Raw genomic sequence first — 23800 nt, 5'->3', positions numbered from 1 at the left:
CCCTGAAGGGCATGGTTGCTTGACCTGTTAGATAGTGAAGGGATGAGGAGAGAACAGTTCCTTTTTTTGTAAAGTGGTCCAGTGGTGTGACTTTTGAGTTGGACCTCCGCCCTGGACTCTAGAGCCGGATTCCTCAAGGTGTGGTCCCCAATCTGGCAGCATCAGCATCACCTGGGAGCTGTTAGGCAAGCAAGTTATTGGACCCCATCCCAGACCAGCTGAATCAGAAGCTCTGGGGGCGGGACCCAGTGATTTCTGTTTTAACGGGCGTCTTCCCTCTTATCCCCCAGCCCTACCCCAGGTGACTGTGATGCTGGCTCAAGCTTGAAAACCACGGCTTTCTAGTCCGGAACATCCTCTGGGGTATTGGCTGAGATGCAAAACCACGTTGCTATCTGATCTCGTCACACTTCTGCCAAGAGGTGAAATCTAAGAGCCTGGGTTCTTGATGCCTGACATCTTCTTTAGGTCCCTTACCTGAGAACACCTGAGGACACTGCGGTCTTTCTGCGTGAACGTGTGCAGTCCCTGGGCTCTGAGAGATAGAAAGGAGTGCGAAGTGAAGTGTCAGCCCTTATGAGCTTCCAGTCACCTGTAGAACGTGGGAAGGCCAAGTCCAAGACCAAGAGAACCAAAGACCAAGGGGGCTCCGAATGGTGTGGTTCTGACTGCTTGTGGAAACAGAATGGAAGCACACACATTGCAAAATTTCCCCGACCCCCTGCTATCCTTCCTTGCTTTTTCTATTCTCTCACCCCCAGCTGCTGCTACAGCCCCCTCCCCTTTTCCTTCCCGCTCACCGCCTACCCTGGGTTTGCCCCAGTTTTCTCTTTTATTACTGCTAACCTCCCACCTCCTCCCTCTTGTCCTATTCCCTTCCACCCCATTCTGGTTTTGTTCTAGATCGCAAAAGTCCTGGGGATAGATTCAGCAAGGACAGAGACCCCAGAAGGCAGGTGGAAAGGAGAGAACAGAGCGGACAAGGACAGATTTCGGGTCAGGATAAAGACTGAGAACACCCGAGGGCACTGGACCAGCATTGCTCCTGTGTCTGTGCAGTGCAAGCCCCAGGCAGGGAGACGGCGCTGTGAGCTGCAGAGTGTGGCAGAAGCTCCTGACGCCACTGGACGTGAGCTAAACCGTGGCAGGTGAGGGGGCTCTGGGTGTGTGGAGGGGAGGGAGGCGCCCTTCCAGCCCAGAGCAGGAAGGAGCCAGAGTGTGGGGGGGCATGGTAGCCTGTGGGGGACAGAGGATATGATGCAGAGTTGTGGGAAGTGAGGCTGGATGGGTCCCCAGATGGAGGAGGTGACAGATAAAGTTGGAGTTGGTTCCTGAGCAGAGGAGAACTGTGCGTAAGAATGAATTATATCAGTACCGAGAAGGCATCATGTCCTGCAGGAGTCACGATTGAAATGCGTGTGGTGGGAAGCAGGGCAGGTATGAAGCAGGCGGGCTTGGGGGGGCTGTGGTGGGCTAGAGACCACGCCCACTCTGACGTGTGGAATTACTGGGGAATCAGAAGGCAGAACTCTGGGCTTCTTTCTCTTAATGTGAAGTTTCTTCATTTTTTAAAAGAGACTAGGTTTTTTTACATTGAGGTATAATGGACACACTGTTAGGTTAGTTTCGGGTGTACAAGATGGTGATTCCAGGAGTCTACATGATGCTGGGCTCCCCACAAGTGTAGCTCCCGTCTGTCACGGTACAGTGCTGTTACCATTCCACTGACTGTGTTCCCTGTGCTGTAGCTTCCAGCCCCGTGGCTTATGTATTCCGTAACCGGAAGCCCAGCTTCTTAACCTCTGGCAATCATCCGTCTGTTCTCTGCATTATGGGTCTGTTCTGCTTGTTTTCATTGTTGTTGTTCATTTGTTTTGTTTTTTAGATTCCACATATATGTGAAATCACAAGGTATTTGTTTTTTTCTGACTTAGGTCACTTAGCGTAATTTCCTCTAGGTCTGTCCATGGTGTTGCAGATGGCAAGGTCTCTTTTTTATATGGCCGGGTACTATTCCAGTGTTTATACATCATATCTTCTTTAGCCGTTGCATCCATTGATGAACGCTTGGTTTGCTTCCATATCTTGACTATTGTGAATAATGCTGCAGTAAAAAAGGGTGCATCTGTCTTTGCAAATTAGTGTTTTCATTTTCTTCGGGTGAATACCCAGTCATGGAATTACTGGATAATATAGTATTTCTATTTTTAACTTGTTAAGGACTTTGATGCTGTTTTCCACAGCGGCTGCACCAGTTTACGTTACCACCAAGGCTGCACAAGGTTCATTTTTCTCCACATCCTCACCAATACATACTTCGTGTGTTTTCAGTACTAGCCATTCTGACTGGTAGGAAGTGATAACTCACTGTGGCTTTGGTTTGCGTTTTTCTGATGATGAGTGATCTTGAGCACATTTTCATGGACCTGTGGGCCATCTGGGTGTCTTCTTTGGCAAAATTTTTGTTCATATCTTCTGCCCGTTTTTAATCAGGTTATCTTCATTTTAAAATATGGTAGCTCATGAAAATTTTTAAAATCTGGGCCTCTGGTTGGTCAGTACTGACTTGGATTTTTTTCTTTTTTTTTAGCCTAGAGGTTTTAGTCCTTTTTAAAAAAAGTTTTTATATTTATTCATGTAATCTCTATACCCAACGTGGGGATCAAACTCACGACCCCCAATCAAGAGTCACATGCTCTTCCAACCAAGCTAGCCAGGCACCCCTCTGACTTGGATTTTTATTCTGGCCTGGGGATTTCTACCATACTCTGAAAATACTAAAGCTAGTGTATCTTCTTAGTTTCCTCCCTCACTCTTTTCTATTAAACCCATTTATTACAAAAAACAAAAGAATAAGTATAACATTCACTGAACATTAACAGTGTACTTTTAAATGCTTTACTTGGGTTATCCATTTAATCCTCACACAGCCCTGTAAGATTAGCTCCTCCTGTCTTCCAGATGAGAGAACTAAAGCTCAGAGAAGTAAAATCCCTGCCCCAGATTGCACAGCAAGTAGGGAAGCCAGGAATCCAGCCCAGGTGGTCACATTCCTGACTCATGTCTTTAGCCTGTGTGTAATATCCTTTCCTGTCTAGTCCAGTTACCATATTTCAGTCATGGTTTTCCCCCTTCCAAGCATGAGCGATATTCGTGAGGTTGTGTTTTACCTTCTTGTGTGAAAATACCAGAGTGCTTTTTCCTTGCCCATGCCCTGGTGTGGAATGTGAGTCTGTTCTGGTTGGTTTGACAAATATTTACTGAGTACTCGCGATGTGCCATGCAGTGTGCTGGGCACCAGTCATTGACCATCATGAAACCATTTTATTTATTTTTTATTTTACTTATTTTTTTAAGTAAACTCTACCCCCACTGTGGGGCTGGAACTCCCGACCCACCCCGAGATCCAGAGTTGCATGCTCCACCGCCTGAGCTAGCCAGGGGCCCCCACGAAACTGTTTTGATAGGAAATGCTGACAGAAGCACAAGATCTCAACCTAATGTGAGATGTCATGTTGGAATAAAGGCATCCCCAGGATGTGGTGAGATCACACACTGGAGTCCTGCATGTGGGGGAAGGGGTAGGTCAGGGATGACTTCCTGTGAGAAATGGCATGGGGGCTGAGTGTCAGAGAGCCCTGAGGGACAGCGTGGTTCGACGGGCCAGCACTGGAAGAGCCAGAGGGTGTAGGCAAGATGAGGAGCGTGGTGACCAGGCATCAGGTGGAGTCGGGGACCTCGGGGTTAGGCATCCCCGAGAGGGCTGACAGGCTGGTGCTAGAGGTAGGTAGGCTAAGGGGCAGACCCCACAGAGAGAATAAAGACTGGTTTGTGAGTGAATGGATGAGATAAATCAACTGAAAGGCCGGAAGAGGGCATTGTGTGGGCTCAGCCTGGCACATGGAAGGACTGAGCCCTCGTACTGGTGTGATAGTGTAAGCAGCCTGCTTCGCCTCTCTGCTCCTCAGTTTCCTCATGCAAAGTAGAGTCCGTCACGCACGCAGTTTAGCAAGTACTGCGTGAGATGCCCATGCCAGGTCTAGGTCAGTGCCTGGCCAGGGCCATCACTTAGACAGTGTGAGTTATTATCATGTGCTGAGGCTGCTGATTTTCTCCAGAGGGTGCGTCTGCACTCTGGTGAATCTAGCATTCCTGCAGGTTCATCATTCCGTCCAAGTGCTCCCAGCCTGGCCAGCAGCGTGCTCTCTACCGGCAGCTGCACTGTCTGGAGCCGGGCACCGAGGAGCGCATCTGGTGGAAATCAGCATCCATTCAGGAGGCATGACAGCCTCATTGGCTCCTGCATGATGGATGGATACAGCTGCTGCCCCTGTGTCCCTTGCTCCCAAATAACAAGGAGGCGGACAGTCTCCCAGCCAGCTAGTTAGCTCCAAGTGGCCACATTCACCTTGGGGATTCCCAGGAAAAGAAAGAAAAACTCTAAAATGACTACAGTTGTGCTTTCCATATCTGTAGTCATTTTTGCTTCAGGATTTCAGCAGCTGGAGCCCGTGGGAGTTTTTCTCTAGGGTTTCTGTGCTGGCAGCTGCATACCTCGATTTTCAGATGGTGATGAGGGCCCTGGGAGGAAGGGACCTGAAAAGTGGAAGTCTGGCCTATTTTTTCTAAATGAAAGAATTTCTGTGACAGTGGGTCCCACACTTACCCATGTGCCAGATTCCTCGCTGGAGTAGGAGACACACAGGGCTGCAAGTTCTGGAAGGGCAGGTGTGTGGCCAGACCCAGATACCTGTATCTTTATTCAGCTCCTTAGGATGTCTCACAGTGTGGTCCGCAGATCACCTGAATCCAGTCACCTGGAGTGCTTGTTTAAAAATGCAGGTCTGGGGGCGCCTGGGTGGCACAGCGGTTGGGCGTCTGCCTTCGGCTCAGGGCGTGATCCCGGCGTTACGGGATCGAGTCCCACGTCAGGCTCCTCCACTGTGAGCCTGCTTCTTCCTCTCCCACTCCCCCTGCTTGTGTTCCCTCTCTCGCTGGCTGTCTCTATCTCTGTCGAATAAATAAATAAAATCTTTAAAAAAAAATAAAATAAATAAAAAAATAAAAATGCAGGTCTGGGGTCCTTGGGTGGCAAGGTCAGTTGAGTGTCTGACTCTTGGTTTCGGCTCGGGTTGTCATCTCAGGGTGATTAGATCGAGCCCCATGACCCGCTGCGTGCTCAGCAGAGAGTCTGCTTGAGATTCTCTCTCTTCCTCTGCTTCTCCCCCCTCCCCCATGCTTGAGCTCTCTCTCTCTCTCTGAAATAAATAAATTAAAAAAAAAAATAAAAATGCAGGTTCCTTGGCCTGACCTCAGACTCCTGAGATAGACAGCTCTAGGATTTTGAGGCCTTAAGTTTTTTAAATTGAAGTGTAATTGACGCTCAACATTGTGTTAGTTTCATGATTCCACATTTGTATAATTGGGAAATGATCACCACAGCAATCCTAGTTAATATCTGTCTCCATACATAGTTAAAAGAATTTTTTTTTTCTTATGATGGGAACTTTGAAGATTTACTTTCTTAGCATCTTTCAAATTTGCAAACTGTAGTCATCATGAGGTACATGACATCCCGTTACTTATTTTCTAACTGGAAGTCTCTGCCTCTTGCCTCCGCTCACCATTTCACCCACCTGGCAACCACTGGTCTGTTCTCTGTATCTATGAGTTTCGTTTTTGTTTTGTTTTGTTTGTTCATTTGTTTTGTTTAGATTCCCCATATAAGTGAGGTGGCACAGCATTTGTCTTTCTGTCTGATTTGTTTCACCCATCGATCACTTCATTTTTAACAAGTGACCTAAATCTCAGGTCTTGAACGCATAGATGTTTGAGAACCCCTGCATAAATGATTCTGACACATCATGACATGTGCAAAGCCACTGCTCTGCAACAGTTAAGCTTACATGTCCATCTTGCGGACCCTAAATTTTTTTTTTCCCTGACTCTACTAGACTTCCCTCAGCATTGAAGAGAAGTGTTGGCCAACAAAACACAAAGAAGCAAAGAAAGTAGAAAAGTGATGTAATCCGAAGCCATGTTGAGTCTGAGGCCAAGAAATTGTGATGGAAAAACCCTAGGGCTCCTCACCTTGACTGTGACAAAGCTTTAGAGGGTGAAATGCAATGTGTGAACCTTCTGAAGACTGTCGACACTACACAGTTCTTTGGCAGATGGGCTAGTTGTCATTAACAGCTTCCTCCTGGAGGACAAGAAGCTGCTTCTAGACCTAGGTGGCTTTTGACTCCTCATGCAGTCTTGGGGCAGGATGATGTGAGCAGAGAGATTGGGAGCTTGGATCCCAAAGGTCAGAGGCCTCAGCCCTGGCCTTAGCTTGCAGTGCCTTACCTCGAGGGAGCAGAGGGGTGCAGTCCACGTGTCTGTGCAGTGTTTCATGGCAGGCTCTGCTGCCAGCCCCACGGAGCCTTCACCCTTGTGTCCCCTCTCCCAGCGGTCAGTGAGAGCAGTGGGAGTCCCTGAAGAGCCAGTGCAGAGCCATTCTCTTGGAGCCTAGCCAGCCAGACAATGGGCACTCTGTTCCTGTGTTTGCCAGCACCCAGGCAGTTAACCCAGAAACTGCCCTTGTGCCCTTTGGGGCAGGCAAATTTAAAAGCTCTCCTTTCAACTTTGGCTCCATGTCTCAGAGGCTGAGAAGATGCACTTTCCTCCCCCAAAGCCCAGTTTTTCCATACTCTTTGACCATGAGCTCTTCAAGGGGGTCTCTTTTCTTCTTCTGCAGCTGCTGATCCCTGCAGAATTTATAGATCTTCAGAAGAATTCCCCCAGGAGCTCTGGGGACAAGAACCACCCATGTCCACCCAGCAGTATGGACTGGGAACACTCACAGTGTCTCTCTTCCACCCGCATAAGAGCCAGAGATCAAACAGCCATCCCAGAAGGCCAGAAACTGGAGGCATTCTTAAAATTTGTTTTTAATTTCATTGTATTAAACTTGGTGTCATTTCAAAAATTGAGAGAGCTTACCAAATTTATACAGTGTATCTCAGCAAGAGGAATAAAAGCAAAGCAAAAGAAAAGGAAAGGAAACAGACAAAACCAAGTAGAAGTTTTTGCATGAATTCCCTGGTATACTTATTAAAGAGAGCACACAGATTTGGTTCTGAGGTTTTTAGCAAGCAAAGAAGTGATCAGTCCTAAACATAATTCAAATAGCCTCCAGCCCACCTTCTGCTTTATTAAAAAAAAAAAAAAAAGTCTACCTTTTAGGGAGCTTCTATGTGCCAGACACTGTCCTAGGCCCCGAGTGTAGAGCCGTATGAACAAAATTCAGTCCCTGTCTTCAAGGAACTTAAGCTCCACTTGAGGGAAATAAACAAAAGCTAGTAAACACTGAAATGTGACAGTATGTCAGGCGATAATAAATGCTAAAAGAAAAGTGAAACTGTGCAGGGATGTACAGAGCCAGGGGAGGGTCCAGCCGTTTCAGACCAAACAGTGGGGAATGTCCTCTAGGGAGTAATATGAGCCACCTGCATGAATGTGGGGAAGAGTGTTTGGGGCACAGAGGGCAGCATGTGCAGACCACAAAGCAGGAGGGCAGTTGGTGTGTTTGAGAAACTTCCAGGACATCAGTAGGGATCAAGAACAGTGAGGGGCAAAGGGGGCGGTGGTAGGTGGTATACGATGCCCTTGGGAATTGTGCAACCTGGCAGCCCCTGGGAAGAGGTGAGGTCAGCGGGAGAATGGCATCTTCCAGGCTACGTAAAGACTTTGATTCTTGCCTGGAGTGAAATGAGCAGTGTAGGGGAGTGTTGAACAGAGAGTTGGTATGCTTTCAAAAGACCACTCTGGCTGTTGTGTGAAAAATGGGCTGTAGAGGGTGTTGGCTAGCCTACTAGGGCAGGCCATAGCAAAATACCTTAGACCTGGCGGCTGAAACAACAGAAATGAATTTTCTCACCATTCTGGAAGTCTGAGATCAAGATGTTGATAGGTGTGTTTTTTTTCTGAGTCTCTCTCCACGTGTCCTCAATTGTCTCTGTGCACACACATCTCTGGGGTCTGTCTGTGTGTCCACATGTCCTCCTCTTGTTGAGGATATCAGTTAGATTGGATCAGGGTCCACACTAAAGGCCTCATGTTAACTTAATCTTCTCTATCAGGGCCCTATCTCCAAATACAGTCCTTTTCTAAGGTCCTGGGGTTAGAGCTTCAACGCATGAATTTGGGAAGAACACAATTCAGCCCATAATGGGGCAAGGGTAGAAGCAGGAAGACCTGTTTGAAAGCAAGGAACCGCTGCCGTGGTGTGGAGCGGACTGATGGGTGTGGACATGTGAGAAGTGCTCTGATTCTGCAGATAGCATAAAGGTACAATAGGGTTTGCCCCTGGATCAGATGGAGGGTGTGAAGAGAGAGAAGATTCAAGAATGGCTCCAGTTTGGGGGGGTTGGGCAGCTGGAAGCATGGGGTTGGCATTTATTGAGGTAAGGAAAGCTATCAGGAACAAGTGCAGGGAGAGGCTGAGGTCAAGGAGTTGACCTCAGGTTGGGGCATGTTAAGTCTGAGGCATCTAACCCCTCATCCTTTTTTAGGGTGGCAACAGAAAATTGAGAATTCTTGTTCTTTTCTCAGGCAATGCCATTCTGGTCTTCTGTCTCAAGTCTCTATGTTAAGACCACGCAGACTCTAGAGGCCTTGCTCCATGCTGCCGAGGAGTCCTTTTTCTTCCAGGCCCTTGATCCAATGACCTGCTGGCCTCTGCCCATAAATCTCTCTGTATTCTCCCCTCAGACCACGTTTCCTTTCCCATAAAATGGATGATCCCTTGCAGCTGCATCCACTCGTAAGATTTTCCATGTCCTTCCCATCCGTTCAAGACCGTTCGTGAATGTGGCTTTAACGCAGCCGCCATTCATTTTTCCTTTATATCAGGCAACCAGACCAACTCTGTGTAAACCAAGCTAGGGCTTCTTTGTCCTCCTTCAGCTGCTTTTAAGGACACCCCACACGGCACAGGTGCAGGCCAGCTCAGGGACGTCTGTGCCACGGTGCTAGGTCACCCAGAAGTCTGGACTCTCTGTCCATGCTGCTTGATCCCAAACACACCATTTCCAACAGCAGGACTGCTGCTGGTCCCACCCAACTTGATGACTTGATGGATCTGACGGAACCAAGCTCTTCAGAGGCACTTGCAGACACATAATCACTTTGTTCCTGGTGGTCAAGCATTCTGTCTCTACCAGGGTCAGTAACACATTACATTGTTTCTCCAAAGCTGTATGCTTGTCTGCTGTAGATTACATGCCCTTGCTCTAGAATCCCTGGGCTGCATCATGATTCTTCCATGGGGTCATTCCAAAATTTGTCTTTTACTTTAGAGGGGATGTTCTGGCACGCTTCTGACCACTGGACCCCTAAAAACCTCCCAGGGGCATGGCTGGTCCCTGAACCCTCAGAACATTCTTGCCCCACCCTGTGGGCTGCGCTCGTCTTACCGAGGCTTCTAGTGTTTGGCTGCCTCTTCCTCATGTTGTCTGATCAGCCTGATGGATCAGTGTGATGTTCTGTGGGGTGTCCGGGGATCCAGCTGTCTGAAGTGTATGTGACAGAAGGTGGGAGAGTTAAAAGAGAGTGGGAGCAGAACTATCATTGTGGTCAGTTTCATGATAATGGCAACTGTTTCTGATCCTCTTTTCTAATGAGAATAAAACACATTCGCCACAGCAGGACCACCTGCTGTGTACCTCCGGCCTTATTGATCTTGTGTGATGCAGACGGCCCCTCCAGTGCAGCCGTGCGGCCAGGGCTACTACTAGGGTGAGTTATGGTCATGCTCCAGAGCCATCTGGTTTCCCTCTACCGTCTTTCAGAACAAAGCACTGTGTTCCCCGTGGGCCATCACTTTCTCCAGGCCTCTGAGCACTGTTGGATTTGTTGTCAGTTGCTATGGACAAATTTTTCAAAACTTGGTGGCTTAGAACAACAAATATATGTTATGTCACACTGTCAGTGGGTCCAGTTGGAAGTGGCTTAGCTGAATGCTTCTGGCTTAGGGACTCTCATGAGGTTGTCATCAAGGTGTCAGCCAGGGGTTGTATCAACTGAAGCCTTGATGGGGGTCTGGAGGGCGTGCTTCCAAGAAGGCTCTCTCACGTGGCTGGCACATGGTGCTGGCTGGGATGCCTCCGTTCTCCTCCACGTGGCCTCTCATCCTCCAGGACATTTCTTCTCCATGTGGCTTCTCCTGCAAGACATCTGAACTTTTTTACATGGTGGCTGGACTCTGTGAGAGAAAGACTAGCCTCAGAAAGCCCAAGCCTTAAGCTGATCTACTCAGGAAAGTGCTGTCCCATAACTTCTGCCATGTTCTTCATGGTAGGAGTGAGTCCCTGCGCCTTTACTCAGTGGGGAGGGATCACATAACATGAGTACCAGGAGGCACGGGGCCATGTTGGAGGCCGTCTGCCATTACTACCGTAACAGCAGGTTTGCCTCAACCCCTGGGCTCCTTCAGACGTTGTTAAATGCCATGTCCCAAGAATGCACCTCCAAGTCAAAGCATTTTGAGTCTTACATTCTTGCCCCTTGATCACGAACTCTCAAATCTAATCCCTGAGGTCCTTCTCTAGCGGCAGGTGATACATGCTAGCTAATTCTTAGCTCTCATTGTATAGTTACTTTCCTCCCTGATCAAGCCCAGCATACCTTGGAGTTTCATCCTAGTTATCAGAAAGTGAGGGCAGCTCCTTGAGGTCTTGCTGGGGAGAAGCCTCTCCAGCACCATCCAGCTGGGATGTGCTAACTCTAACTAGGAAGTGGTGGGCTACCTCTGTAGAGGCACCTCATGGAGGAGGGAGGCATCCCCCTGGATGTGAGCAAGCCCAGAGCATCTATCCGGATGTCTCCATCCCACATTTCAGGGCCAAAGTTTTCCAGCCAGGACTTTGACCTCAGCATAACAACTAGTCTGGATTGAGCTTGTGCATGTCTCCTCAGCTCTGAAACTCCCAACAATTCAGTTCTGCTTGGGTTCCTCAGCTCTGTTAGCTTTTCTACTGCAGGAAATAAGGGCCTCTTTGTCAACTCCCAGCTAAGCCCTCTGGCTGTCATACTTAGCCTTTAACTGTTTGTTTAACTGTTTATTAATGACCCTCAGTTTCTCCCTCCTGGCAGAGCTTCAAGACAGTTTAGCAAGAACCAGCGAACTCTGCTGCCCTTGTAGACATCACCCAGACTGCTCCCCAATATCATTCAAATGCCTGATTCTTCCCCCCATCAGGCTGTTTCCTTGCACCGGGACGCAGGCCCAGGCCACCATGCTTGCCCAGGCCACCACCAGTGAAACTGCAATGAGGTTGCCACCTGCACCAGGGACTCTGGACCCCATGATCTACTCAGGATGGCGTCCTCTTTGGCTTCCTGGTGAGTGAGGCAGCCTCCCATCTCTCTGCCTGCTTTTTCCAACCATTCCTGAGCTCATTTGGATTCTCTGAGAAGCAGATGCCAAGACGTGATGAAGTTCACAAGATTTATTTGTGGCAAGGGGTGGGAGCAGGATTGGGCAGGGTGAGACTTCAGACTGTTCTGTCGGTCTGAGATCTGTTTAAAGAGACCTAGGGAAGGAAGATGGTCATGAAGAATCTGACTGCAGAGTGGTTCTAAGAAAGTTTCAGCTGGCTCGTGGAGAGTGCTTGAGCCAGAGTTAGAGGTGTCATGCACTAGGACCCCACCGTGTACAGTCCTTGCTGGGAGCAGTTCTGGAAAGCGTTTGCCTGGGCACAGACATATGGAAGGGCTAGGGGGCCGTCAGTCATCTACACACCCCACCCTCCGCGGCTTCTTGCAGCAGTGTGAGAGCCGAGCAGCCTTTTCCTGGTCTCACAGTCTGAGGGTGCCCTGACTACTAAGAACTCTGGTCGACTGAGCCTAGTGAGAATATGTAAATGCCCCAAACCTCTAAGTATCTGAATTGGAGGCCCCCTTCTGCCCTAGAAGCTCAGCCAAATGCCCCTCCTGGGCTGCCTACCCTCCTACCCCACCCCCACTCTCCTCACTGGCCCTCGGTGGGGGCCTGGTCTCAGGGATGCAGACTGGTAGGACGCAGGATTGTGACTTGTACTGATAGGTGATGGGATCTCAGCTGTGCTCCCACCCTGGCTTCACGGACTGAACTTCTAATGACGGGAGCCATTCCTCAGTCCAAAACACAGTCTTTTCCAGGCTTCTCCTTTTACACTATGCTCCCCCCGCCCATCCCCATCCTGCCTTCACTTTCTAAGAATGAAATGATTAAATCTCAAGTGCTCCCAAATGAACTCATTTTCCTGGGCCTTTCCTCAATCCCAGGAAAAACCCTGAGCAGGAGGACTAGACTGGCCATGCATAAGAGGAGGTGGGCACAGTGAGGAGGAGTGGTTAAGGGGGCAGATGGGAAGCCCCGTTCATGAAAAAAGATATATTGTGTAATAGACTACTATTCTTTGCTGGGAAGGTGCGAGCAGTTGTTTTTTTTTTTTTAATGTGGTATATGGCCTCTTGACCTGCCTCCAGGTATTCAAGGAAGAGATCTTCGTGTCTTTGAGACAAGAAAATAACCCTTAATGTCATGCAGTGGGTGGGCTAGGAAAAGGAAAAAATCAGGCAGTGTTTATGTCCCCTAGGGTGCCTCTAGCAGGTGTTGGGGACAGAGGAGGACATCAGAACCAGCTCACTCTCCCTAAGCACTTTACCATTATAGCCTCTTCAGGGTGAAAAACTGTCCCAGCCCAAACCTCTGGAGGAAAGCAATACCCCCTTTCCCTTGCCCTGCAGCCTCACAGGACAGAACACCTTGTTCTTCCTGGAGGGCAAGCTGCTGTGACTGTTCTCTTCCATGGTCAGGCTCGTGGCCTGCCCTTGTTTCTAGCAGCAGGACAAAGAGCCAATGCAGAATGACCTAGGCTGGGGGTTGGCTTTTGAGCAGGGGTTCTTCACAGAACTTGCAAGGGAGTAAGGGTAGGGATGTGGGTCTCAAGGGGACTAACCTCAAAGTGGAGCCACTTCTGGGTGGTGAGGAGGATGGGAGGACCACACTCCGCCACGTGCCCCAGATGGACCTGGAGCTGGCTGCCAAGTGTCACTGGGCCTTGGCTTCTAAAATTGGCTAGCAAATAGATGATCGATAGATATATAGAGAGATAGAGAGATAGCACCTCCTTCATATCCTTGTTTTGAGGTTTGAGGGGAGTAAGGTATGCAGAGTGCCCAGGCCAGGCCTGGCACTGGAAGGTCTTACTAAATGAAAGCTGCCATAAGTGTGGATATTTCTATAGTAGACACTGGAGCAGCACGTGTAATCTACTTCCAAAACTCAGCTGTGTCTGAAATGCCCCATTACTTGGTTATTTTTTTAAAAAATCAAAAGAAACCTAACTCTAGTCCCCCATTCCATCAGGCTTTGAGGAAAGTCAGTCTCAGTTATTACCCCAGTACCTCTGTCCCCAGGTTTCACAGTGCCCACACACTGGGGAGACCACAACGGTGGAGGCTCGGGTCTTGTCCAGGCTCAGTGAGCACCTGTAACCTGCTGACCATGCACTTTCGTGTCTCCCAGGGGGCAAGGGTCCCAGGCTGGACCTCCACACCTGGGGCCTGCCTCCCTGAGCCCACCATGAAGCTCTCTCCCTGCATCCTTCCAGGCCCGGGTCTCTGTGATCCCAGGGATCTGCAAGAGAATATCTCTGGGGTCCCATCACTCACCAATCTGCAGATCCCTCTCTGCTAAAGAAAATCTTGCTTGTTTCCCCAAAGTCAGACCCCCTACTCAGTAGGCCTGCTAAGCTCCCCTACCATCTGGTCTTCAACTTGATAAGGTCTTCATAAAAGAGAGAAGGACTGGCTGGCTTTGGACAGCTTCTGCTTTTACTTTTTAAAAAGATATTTATTTATTTATTTAAGAGGGAGGGAGAGAGCATGAGCAGAGTGAGGGGCAGAGGGATAGGGAAAGAGAGTCTCCAGCAGAGACTCCCCACTGAGCACAGAGCCCATGCCCAAGATCATGACCTGAGCCGAAATCAAGAGTCAGACGCCTAACTGACTGAGGCACTCGGGTGCCCCTGGACAGCTTTTAGCTCGGTGTCACAAACTTCCCCACAGCTAGGAGATGGAGAGGAGGAGGGTGTAAAAGAGTGAAATTTATATTCATATTTATTTCCTTACTTATTCAAGAAATGTCTTCTCAGTGTTGGATGCCACTGTGGTCCCTGAGATTCATTGGTGAACAAGTTCCCTCTCTCCTGAGGCTCCCATCCTCGTGTGTGTGTGGGATTCAGATCATTAGTGCATAAACACACATAGAAAGCAATTTTGACTAGTGTTAAAATGCTAGAGAATAAACAAAAGTAATAGGACAGAGAATAGGGCAGGAGAGTTAATGTTTCATTGGGTGGTTGAGGAAGCCTTCTTCCAGGAGGTGATGTCTGAATGGAACGTCACATGGGAGGAAGCCAGCCAGCTGAAGATGTGGGTAGGAGTGGTATGGGGAGGGGACAGCTTGCAGTAGGAAGGGGCTTGGCCTGTTATAGAAATGTCAGCAAGATGGCAGTATGAGATGGGGCCAGAGGAGTATGCAAAGACCTGATCGTGACCTTTCAGCCCATGGCCGGGAGTATAGACTGTATTTTAAGTCCATTGGGAAGCCCTTAGGATTGGAAGCAGACCAGTCACATAATCTGATTGATATTTTTAAAAGATAACTTTGACGGCTGGGCAGAGAATGGTTTGTGCGGGGTCAAGAGTGGGAGCAGGAGGCCATGGAGAAGCTGTCACTGTGGTCCAGGAGAGACCGTGGCTCCCAGGCCGCAGCAGGAGAAGGCTGTCCCTCCAAGAAGACTGCCATCACCATTAGTGTTTTGAGATTGCTAGCAAAAGCAGTATGGCTCCTTTTCCTGCTTCCAGTAAATGTTTTAATTATACTCTGCCTTTTCCCTTTTTATTTAGGAATAAACATATGCAGTTTCCCACCAAGTTATTTGTTGCGGTCAGATTAATTTGTGTTTATGAGTACGAGTACTGTCCTGACACGCTCTTTCTTTTTTCCCAACTTCCATTCCTGTTGGGTGTCATAGAGTCTCACCCATTCTTCTCCCACCTCTCTATTCTTTTTTCTTCTTATCAGGCTTGCCTCAGGGCCAATCCTGTCTCCATTTTTCTGTCTATTCCTCTTTGTACTGTTAAAAGATAAACTGAGGCATATTAAAAACTTGAAGAGTTTATTTGGGCAAAAATCCACTGGAATCAGGCAGCTCCAGACCGGAAGTGGTTATGAGCGCTCCAGGGCCAGGAGCCAGGGAAAGACTTAGAGAAGCTGCAGAAGCAAAGAGAGGAAGGTATTCGATGGGCTGTAGCGTGATTCACGTGGCTATTTGTGATTGGTTGTCCTTCCGTCTCGTAACCTTGTGGCAGTTGCAGGCTTAGGTTCTGGTTTAGTTGCTTACTTAGGCCACCAGGGCATTGGAGCCACCTCAGTGTAATGTCTCCTTGTTCAGTTCATTTAACAGGACCCTTTCCTGTTCTGCAAGAAGGAAGAACATCAAAGTCTAAGTAAAGACGGCTACAATAAAAATCAATCATACTTAGAAGCATGCATTTTTCTTTAAGATTTATTTATTTTAGAGAGAGAGAAGCATGAGCAGGGGAGGAGCAGAGGGAGAGGGAGAGAATCTCAAGCAAACTCCCTCCTGAGCGCAGAGCCCGTCGTAACAGTGCTCGATCTCACCGTCCCGAGATCATGACCTGAGCCGACCTGATCGCTTAACTGACTGAGCCACCCTGGCACCCCCATAAGCATGCATTTCTTACATGCTTACTGTATGTCAGAAACCCAGCTAAAAATTTGCCTCGTTTAATTCTCATGATAATCCTATGAAGTGGGTACTTCTATTGTGCCCACTTTACAGAAAAAGAAAAGTTCTAGGCAACTAAGCAGCTTTCCCCAGTTCTCATGCTGGAGTGAGAGGCAGACCCAGCATTCAGACCCTGGCCATCTGATTGGGAAACCGCCTCACCCCTGCCTGCCCCATGGTTGTTCTAGTCTTAGCTGACCCAGTCTGACATCAGAAGGATGTGGAACTATGGGAGCATAGCCTACATCCAGTTCCTCTCTCTGTACCTAAGTAAAGCCAACAGCATGCAAATTCAAGTTCTAATACAAATAAGCACCTATTTGTTTTCCGAGTGAAGCCATTCAGGCATTTTCTGTAGCAAGTCTATGGCTCCGAGAGTGAGACCAGGCCTTGATTGAATGTGATGTTGCTGTCAGTCCAGATTTGTGCTTGCAGATGCGTGCTGGTCCCTGGAGGCCACATGACACTTAGATGCAGCCCAGCGCTGGCTCCTGTGCCCTGCACCTCCCCTCCAAGAGCACAGAGCTGGTGTAGCTGCTCGGCCCATCTAGCCTAATGACTGTCCTCATTTTCATGCCTGGCCATTGTTAATGACATTTGGTCATCACACACACCCTAAATAGAATCAGGATGTACTGGAAAATGTGACTTCTGTATAGGAAGTTCCAAATCAAAAATTGCCATCTGGACCTTATGTCGTCTTACAAAATAAGACAGCCTCTCAAGACAGCACATTTTGGGGGCAGCGTGGCAACGTCATCTGCAGCTCTCTTCCTCTCCGTCCTTCCTGTCCCCAGCTGCTAAGGCCAGCTTTGTAGCTTGGGTGGAGTAGGAGATGGCTCAGTACATGAAGAAGCTATGGCTGTGCCTTCCTTGTTTTCACACCGTGAGCACTGGTAGACCAGGACACTTCTCACCTTCTTTGCTGATAACTGCAGTGAAGGCTTCTTTTCCCTTCTTGGAAACCCTAATGAAACCATCTCCCAGTATCCTCCTTGCGTCTCATTCTCTGCAAAGACAGCCCTTCAGTTGTTTCATGAATGTTATGAAGGCTGGTATGGCTTCCCCAAGGATGGTAAGTAAGGAGATGGTAAGCGTACACCCTCACTGACTGTTACCACGTCTACCGCGGGTGCTGCCGCTACTAGAGCAGAAGGGAACGGTGGCTCAGGGGACAAGCTGACTAAAGGAAAGCCATTTTGGTTGTAGGCTGACCCTTAACCTGGAAGATAGCAGATCATAAAAAAGAGTCACAAGATCCGACTCACAGGAGACCATGAGACCTCACTCCTTCTGACAGTAAAAGCCACAAAAGTTGGACATTCATAAAAATTGTTCCCTGTGAGGGACTCTACAATCCTAAGACAGTGGAAAAACTAACCGCTCAATGTAAATGATGAACCCCAAGTAAGAGAGTCAGACCCTCCTTGTATGGTTACTTGATTTTTAAAAACTTAGGAAACCCTGGGGCTCCTGGGTGGTTCAGTCTGTTAAGTGCCTGACTCCTGATTTCAGCTCAGGTCATGATCTCAGGGTCCTGGGGTGGAGCCCCGCATTGGGCTCCCTGCTCAGCGGGGAGTCTGCTTGTCTCCCTCTCCCTCTGCTCGCTCTCTCTGTCCCTCTCTCAAATAAATAAATAAATCTTAAGAAGAAACCTTATAAAACCCTCAGAGGCAAAGGGGATGAGGTTCTCTTCCTCACCTGGCAGGAGAGACTGCTTCTTTGTCTGGGAAGTAGCTCCTTTCTTACTTCTATACTTAATAAATCTTGGTCCCCTGTCTCTAAATGGCTCGCTCTTGAATTCTTTCTCATGCCAAGCCAAGAACCTTCACGGTGCTGGGCCCGAGGCCCTCCCTCTCACGGCCTCCGCCCCTCAGGTGTTACTAGCATTACTGCTGTTGCTGCTACTGTTAGTACTGCTACCACCACCACTACTGCCGCTACCACTACTCCCACTACTCCCACTACTACCACCATCACTACCACCACTACTACCACCACTGCCACCACTACCGCTACTACCACCACTACCACCATCACTTCCATCACTACTACTACCACTACCACCACTACTGCCACTACCGCTACTACCACTACTACTGCTACTACCACCACTACTGCTGCCACTACCGCCACTACTACCCCTACTACCGTCACTACCAGTACTACTGCTACTACTACCCCTACCACTACTACCACTATCACTACCACCACTACCACCACTACTACCCCTACTACTACTACCACTACTGCTACTACCACCACTACCACCACCATTACCCCCACTGCTATGGCCACTGCTACCCCTACTGCCACCACTACCACTACCACTACTACTACTGCTACGGCCACTACTACCCCTACTGCCACCAGTACCACTACTACTGGTGGTGCTGCCACCACACCTGCTGCTGCCACTACTGCTAAAATCCTTGGTGCAGGGTTCATGGGCTCTAACAGTCGATGTTACTGAACATTCAGCAGCCTGGCTTTATGCCTCCATTTCACCCCTCAGTGATCCCCAAACTTCTGTCATTCCCCATTACTTTTGCATATTAGCATACCGTCCGTATAATTACTGTTTTCAGTGTTCTTTAAATCTGTTGATCACCTTTGTTGTACTTGACTTCTTTTACAGTCTGTTTATTACATCAGTTCTGCAAATGGAAAACCCAGCATGTTATGCATTAAGTAGAAGGAAACTTTAAGCTTTATTTATAACTATTAAAAACGATAAAGCTTGTCCTTGTACCATCTAAAAACCTCTCTGTCACTGATAAAATCGGACGTTGCTGTCTGAGCTTTACTTGAAGGGGGCTGTAGCATTGACTGTCAGTGTCCTTTAGATCTTGCTGCTTTCTGTGCTGTTGACACTTCTCATTGCCAGAATCTGCACCTCTGTGCCCAAGGGCTGTTTTCAGACACAGAGGCCCCTCTGCCCTGCTCTGCGGCTGCCAGGGAATTCACATCCTGAGAGTAGCCTTGACCAATGACTGATGGGAATTGGTGTAAAAGTAGCCCAGCTCCCCCCTCCCCACTCTGGTGGGATCCTTCGGAGGCATGCCTTGTATACTGTTTCCCAGAGTTTCTCTGGAGGATTGAGTCCCAGTCACTTGGTGTTGTTGCTGACGTACTAAGACACCCCTTGTTGGCTGCCTGCCTTCCTCTGTCACCTCCCTGACCCTGCTCCAGTGTCTGTGCACCTCCTAAATGAACTATGTGCTCTCAAGTCTTTGTTTCTGGGTCTGCTCTTTGGGAAGCCCAAACCAACTTAGGGGCTGCTTGCAAATCGGTGGATGAGGGTCATTTTTATACTCACCAACTGAGGTTTCATGATGTGTGCTTTATACAACTGTGTCCTATCTGTGCAAATTCATTAAAGGGGACTTGGGAGCAAGTGCAACCATATTTGGACACATATTTTATCCAGGTAACATTTTCCTACCAAAGTAACAACTTGAAAATATTTTCCAGAACAAGAAATTGAACTAAGTCTATAAATAGTTTCCAGTTAGCTCTTTCCAACACACATAAGTAAATATGAGACAAAAGTTGTATTTGGATAATGTTCTCCCATGGAGAAAAGTCAATATGCTTGAAGCCTGGGCGTTACTAAGCAGCGAAATTGTTGTACGTGAAATTACTTCATTACTTTGAGAGGCTAGAGATAAAGGAGATATTCCCCAAGCATTACTCTCATCACAAGAGTGTCCGTGGTTAATAATTCCCAAATCCTCACAATTTTATCATTATGCTGTGTTTTCATGGAACCCTCTACATAAAAGCTATGTCATTGTCTCCTGCAAACGCTCAGTCCAGGAAATGATACAGCAACAAAACAGCTTGCGTTAAAAGGGCAAATTTATATTTTACTTTGTCAATCTAGATGTTACTTATTTTCTACTTCGTCTCTTCAGAGACAAATGTCATCAGGGCCTTAGATTCCTTCCCCCTTTCTGATGTGCTGTTATTAGCATATGGCCCTTGATGCTTCCTGTGTAGTGGAAGGATGTTAGGGTGCTGTTCACCATTACAGGGGTCCAGGAGCAGGCAAGGAAGAGGGGCCAAGTGCCAACAGAGCTAGCTTGCTTGCCTGTTGAATTGGTCTTTTAGGGAACCAGAAGTACACTCCAACAGCTTCTGTTCACATCTTATTGGCTCGAACTGTGTCCCATGGTCACCCACATGCAAAGGAGGCTGGGAAATGTAGCTTTGAACTGAAACTTCACCACCAACAAAATTAGAATACTATTAATGAGGAAAAAGGTAGATGGATCCTGGATAGGCTACTAGCACACTTTGCCCCAGAATGAAGGTCAGAGAAAGCACCTTTGAGGATGTGACGTTTCCGCTGAGACCTAGAATGAAGAATTACCTATGCTAATAGCGGTGGGAGAGGCATTCCAGGAAGAGGGATAGCAGTGTAGGAAAGAGGGAAAGGAGAGGAGGGAACAAAGCTTAGATTTCCAGGTTGAACGTCCCATAACGAGCAAGGTGAGAGTCTTCCAGCCCTTTCCTGGCTTCACATAGAAAGCATAAGGACTGCAGCCAAATAATAAAAGAATGCTGAGCAGGAATATTAAGTGTCTGTTCTGAGAAAGCGAAGATTGTATATCACCATTCCTCCATGACTCATCCCTTCCCAAATATCTTCAGTTTTGAGCCCTTGGTATTTTTTCCACTTGTATGAAATGGTGGTCCCTCTTCCTGCCAAACTCCTCGTCAGCTTTGTTCTGGACTTTGGAAAAAAGAAATCCTGTTTCCTGTCCTTTGTTTCCTGGCTGCGGCCTCTGGTTCCGCCCCCTTCTTGGGCTCACAGGGTCTATTTCCGCCTCGGACTCTCTTACAAGCCCACAGATCAGTTTTCTTTTCCTCAGTTACTAGCTGGTCACACACAATTATCAAAGAGGAAAATAACTTGTCTCCATCCATTTTTTTTTCTTTCCCCGTGGATCCCTTTGTTTTGTTTTTCCTTTAGCTTCTCAGACCCTCCTCTGTGGAGGCAGGAAGTAACTAAGCAGGTGTTGAGGGCCTCGTTCTCCTGGGGAATATACTAGAGCAATGTTGGTTTGAGACCAAAAATGATGTCATCAGGTCACTGGCAACACAACGAAGACAAGGAAAACTCGAGGGTTTTAGATCTTGGGTGGGGGTGTTGAGAGTCATAGCACTATAGCCAGGAGAGGGAGTCAAGTGTGCCCCGTCCAAGAGAACGGCTTCCAGCTCGGCGTAATTTCTTCTGTTCTAGGCTGGCTGACCTTAGGCAAGTTATTGAACTGCTCTAAGCTTTGGGTTTTTTTGTGTTTTGTTTTTGTTTTTTTCATTTGTAGAGCAGGAGCTTCTAGTTTCTACCTAGTCAAGTTGTGTGTACTAAATAAAAGGATAGATATAAAGTGCTCATCATGGTGCCACCTAGAAAGCACTCAACAAATGATCATCATTATTATTTATTACTGGTAAGATTTAGAGTATGTGTGGTTTTTTTAAATTAAAATAATAATGTTCTTCATGACACGTACAAGACTGGCATCAAGCCCGAGGCCTCCCTCCATGGAGACTTGAGGGACAGATAATAAACTCCTTTGATCATGAAGGCTACTTGAGTGGGTGGTATATCCCAAAGTGTTCTCAATTTGAGGTCAGCACCATCTCTTCAACATACCTGGGAAGTGCCTGAGCATGAGGGAAGGATAGCCTGCTCTGGATTCTCTGCAGGGTGTCAGTAGGTTAGTCTGTCGACACAGGTGAGGAGAATTCCAGCCAGGAATACAGACCCTCACAATGGCATAGAGGAATATCGCTTTGAATCTTTCCACCAGTGTGTTAAAACTATTCTGATGTTGACCGCAATTCAGAGCTTCATTTCTGAAAACCACTAAACTGCTAGCTTCTGGAAACTGTTGACCAAGATGAGAGGATTTAGTAGGCATGGCTCCGTGAGTGTGTCTGTTACACAGTCAACTGTATTTTTACCTTTTCTGTATCAGGTAGGATGGGCTAGATTATGCTGTAGAAATCAAGAGCCCTAACATCTCAGTGGCTTAAAACAACATAAGGTTATTTTGCTCACATTACATGTCCAGATCAGTGTCGTCTGTCCCTGGCAGGGAGAAGGGGGACACATAAATCATATTCTCATTCTTATAGACTACTGCCCACTTTCCAGTAGCTCCCATTCCTGCAGCCATACCTGACTTCAGCAAAGAGTTCTCTTTGTCACTGTGTCAGTATTTCTCCCTCTCAAATGGTTCTGCCTGTAGGCATTGTGATCTAAGAGGTGTCTTGAACCTTTGAAATCATTTGGCTTGAAACTATAGAGGGCTGACCAATGATCTAATGAAAAGGAAGCAGGATGGGGATTTTTGAATGCCTGCTAAGAGTCTCTTTTGAGAAAGCGGTAATGTTTGATCTGCTCACTGTGTTCAAAGCCAAACCTGTTCCATACCTTACAATGAAGCCTTAAAATAGAAACGAAGTTTGGGCAATAAAACAGTGAAGGTATGTCTAATACTGATGTTGCTTTTCCTTGACAAATGGTCAAAATGATCTTTGTAAGAATAATAGATTTAGTAAATATAATAGGTTACAATCGGCTCAGTAAGAATAATAGATTGTAATAGATCTAGTAAAAAAAAAAATAGATTTAGTAAACCTTTTCCAAGGGAGAGCGCAGGACAGAAATGTCATGATAAATAAGTCTATATAGCTTCCTTGCCTTATTCCTAATTAATTCTGCTTATAATTTACAAGTTGAGAAAGTAATCTACATGGTTGAAGGAGGACTTCAGATCACACCTGCTGCTTAAATCTCCAAGAACGCACTGGACTGTTTGACTGTTTTGAATGAAATGTCCAAGTGAAGCCAGCAGAGGTATCATTAAGTCACCATTTACTGCCTGCTTATCATGTGCCTGGCACCGGGTTAAGCATTCCGTACACATAATGACATTATACTATTCTCCCAGCAACAGGCAAGCAAGACCACTGAGGCTCTGAGAGCTTACAGTGTTCTGCGCAAGGTCACTTGGCGAGTACATGGCACAGCCAAAGCCTGATTTCAGCTTTGCTTGAATCCGAAGGCCAAACTCTGAACTCGTAACCGTGAATAAATGAGACTCCACTAAGGGAACCCCATCAACTTGGCAGGAAATTTTGTTGGGTTGTATATGTTGTTATTTGGCTGTTTTCCATATTTGAAGAACTGAGGCACAAAAGAAATTTACCCAAGGATATATCGTGGATCTTGTGTCAGTCAAAGATTAGCTCTCGTTCTGAGAGCTCCCATCCTCAGTGGAGTGCATGAGAGCTAGAGTTGGGCATTTTGTGAGGTAGCTGGTCCTGGAAAAAGTATGGCTGGTATGTCTGCCTTTTAGCTTCTCCTTTACCTCTCAGAGTTTTAGAAACGTCCCCTCCTCAAACCTAAGCCAAAGCATGACTGTGCCTTGAAGAGGGAACAGATTTTCTAGAAAGGAAAGCACTGCCCAGGACCCCAAGGTCCTGTTTAAAGGCTTGGCCAAACTTTTAAGTTGGCTGGATTCTCTAGGGATGACTTGGAATTTCTGTTTCCTGAGAAGGGGCCCCTTGACAGTAACCTTCCTTTTCCCTAAGGTCTGAGGACCCTACAAGACAGTCATTGATTTGACAATCATTTTTTAGGCACCTCCTCTGTGCCAGCCATGAGCTGGTGAGACTACGGTAGACAAAACGTAGTTCCTGTCTTCAAGGAACTTGTAATTTATTCAGGGAAACAGAACATGACATGAAGAGTGAGTCCAGTTGCCATTTTATTTGAGATGCAACAACACGTTCAATACTCTTTCCAGTGATGCGTGGACTAAGCAGGCACTTTCTGCTTAAAGCGACAGGGCACAGTGAAGGAAGGCTTCGGGACAGATGGGGACACACCAGTAGTAAGTGATGGATTCCATCCGTCATTAGCCCAATGCCTTAACCTC

General features: G+C 47.5%; 1 protein-coding gene across 10 annotated transcripts in view; it reads left to right on the top strand.

Annotated features, from left to right (window-relative positions):
- LOC123790207 (uncharacterized) overlaps positions 1-23800 on the top strand; it is a 385091-nt gene that overhangs the window by 341023 nt on the left and 20268 nt on the right. For 7 of the 10 annotated variants that reach the window (XM_087862175.1, XM_087862176.1, XM_087862174.1 and 4 more), the window contains 2 exons: positions 291-1148; positions 11243-11385. The gene's annotated coding sequence lies outside the window, so the exon portion shown is untranslated. The remainder of the gene's footprint in view (positions 1-290; positions 1149-11242; positions 11386-23800) is intronic. The other 3 variants (XM_087862173.1, XM_087862180.1, XM_087862179.1) reach the window with 3 other exon arrangements.

This window comes from Ursus americanus, chromosome 5 (genome assembly GCF_024610735.1).
Source record: "Ursus americanus isolate L20-20 chromosome 5, mUrsAme1.1.p, whole genome shotgun sequence".
NCBI lineage: Eukaryota > Metazoa > Chordata > Mammalia > Carnivora > Ursidae > Ursus > Ursus americanus.
This window is presented reverse-complemented; position numbering and strand designations above follow the sequence as displayed.